Here is a 2,500-nt window from a genome sequence, read left to right as displayed (position 1 = left end):
TATATTGACTCAAATCTTAACTGAAAAAGTCATATTAACTATATTGCAAAAAAAGTTAAACGTAGCATAGGCACTCTATGAAAACTTCGTTATTATCTTAACAGCAAAACCTTACTGGACCTATACTATGCTCTTGTATATCCATTTATGCCTTTCTCCCCTCCCCCAGGCTAGGACCTTGTAAGCAAGTGGGCTGCATACCCGCGCTCGTTTACTGGGCACAAGAATAAAAACACACAATCCCAGATGGAGTAAAATGGCTAAGGGCAATTGCAAAGGCCCAAAGCCGATTTAATCATTCAAACTTTCTTGAATTTATTACAAACAATAATTGCTCTATAAAATGTGTTGAGCCCAGTAAAGGTGAGGGCACAAAAACGGCAAAGCAGAATGATAACCATCATGCTGCCGCCCTACCCAAGGGAAATGCAGCCCACCAAATATACTAGCAAGGAGATATTCGAAAAACAAAATCTACCAAATTAGAACTGCTGCCCATGCAAAACAGTTCGAGACATGGAAAATAATATAACAAGCTAAATATAACATGAACTGCTGCCCTTACCATTCAGTTCAAGAGTCTATGGCACAGAGGGGGATTCCCCAATCTCTCAGAGAAATCAAACAAACAAATTAAAAATCAATGAACCGAAACAAAATTACCAGTTATTACAGTGCAGGGAGAACAGCCGTTGTTGCCAATCTGTTCCCCCATCCCTGACTACTTAAATACAAATTATTAGCTAAATTTAACATGAACTGCAGCCCTTGCCAATCAGTTCAGATATCAACTGCACAAAGGGGGATTCCCCAATATTAAAGATATGCGACAAAATAGACGGGGTCAAGAACCAGGACAAGAAATACATGTCCCAGGGTGTTCAATAAACACCGACGGCCGACGAAAAGCGTCGGCTACTTCGCTCAGAGCAGTCGGCTATCAAATTATCAAAAGAATTCGCTTAATTGCAAACTCAGTGTCGCTGTTGATAAGAAATCTTCCTTTATCTTTGTACTCAATTTGGTGCCCAACACACGGGAAATCGCATTTCAGAGGTTCCAAACCTAGAGGAGCTTCCAGGCCTAGCGGCCCTTTGTTGATACAGTCGGCTACTAGACTTAAAGCAGCTGCCTACTTCCAATTTTATTGAAACCCCTGTGTCCGTACAGGGAAGGGAGAACAGCTGCCGTTACCTTGCCAATCTGTTCTCCGAACCCTGACTACTTACTCGATCAGCAAGCTACACCAAGATTATTAATGTGGAAAGTACAGAATAGCTGCAAACGAGCACAAGGAGAAAGCGGGACTGCTGCCCGTGCTAATCAGAACCTCAAACTCCCTGAGAGCTCGGCAACCAAAAAATGATGAGACTGCTGCCCTTGCTAATCAGTCCCATCACCTTTCAGACCTGCACATGGCTTCCCCTGCAAGCCATGCGTGTTCTAACAAGCTAAGATATAAGAGAAGGTATCCTAATATACTTAAGGAAGGCTGGACCTCCAACGATCCAAAGCTCTGATCTGAGCGTCAGACATTCCCCGTTCTGCAGCAAAAGAAGCAGCACCTATGCGACAAATATGACCCTTGTAGCGTGTAGAGTCAAGCCCACAAGCCTTCAAGGAAAGAGAAAGGAGTTCTGGAAAAATGGTCCGTGAAACTGGGCTATTATCTGAATTAAGGAAAAGTGGGCCTGGTCGATTTCCCCGAAGTGACATAATCCAGTAGGAATCGTACTGGACAACAAGTACTATGGCGATGCAAAATTATAGAGAATGGACGCTGATTGTTGCTATGTTTAAAATTTCCGAAAGTGAGTTTGAGAGCCACCACACGCTTTGAAGAATCTACTAATTTGGCCAAGTGATGAACCTGCAAGGGGGCCCCCACATCTTTTGGTGAATTGTAGAAGAAAGAATTCAAAAGGCAAAAAAGGCGGTCAAGCACATGGCCTGAAATTGACAACGTTGTTACTGGGAAATAGCTAGCTTTGCCGAAGACTCAATGATTCTGTTGAGTACTGGAAGTGTGATAGGTAAGCGAGAACCTAGCTTACCATAACCCTTTAAAATCTGAATAATAAAAAAAGGCTTTAGTAGGATCAGGATGGCCTAAAAAATTGTGGGAATAGCCTAATGCAAATACATATGAGCTTACAGTAGTAGGAGCATACTTTTTGTCGTACATATAAGCAATAAAAAGAGCCAATGTATGGGACGCGATGGGAAACGCCTTGCTAACAGAATGGAAAATCGCATTGAAAAATTGATAAAGTAATCTCCAAGCCCACCGATAGGTCGGAATAGATGAAGGCTGGAGACTGGACTTAGCACGCATGGCTACAATAGAACCCAATTCTGAGGCTGCAGACACCGGGGAATCTTTGTGGGCAAGGAGTCCATATGAGGTGGTGCAAGGTGCCTGAAAGTCTGGACCTGCAATCGAGATAGAGCATCAGCTAATCGGTTCCAAACTCCCTGTATGTGCTTAGCTTTAAACAAG

The sequence above is a fragment of the Montipora capricornis genome, chromosome 3, assembly GCF_036669925.1.
Source record: "Montipora capricornis isolate CH-2021 chromosome 3, ASM3666992v2, whole genome shotgun sequence".
Lineage (NCBI taxonomy): Eukaryota > Metazoa > Cnidaria > Anthozoa > Scleractinia > Acroporidae > Montipora > Montipora capricornis.
Note: the sequence above shows the minus strand (reverse complement) of the source record.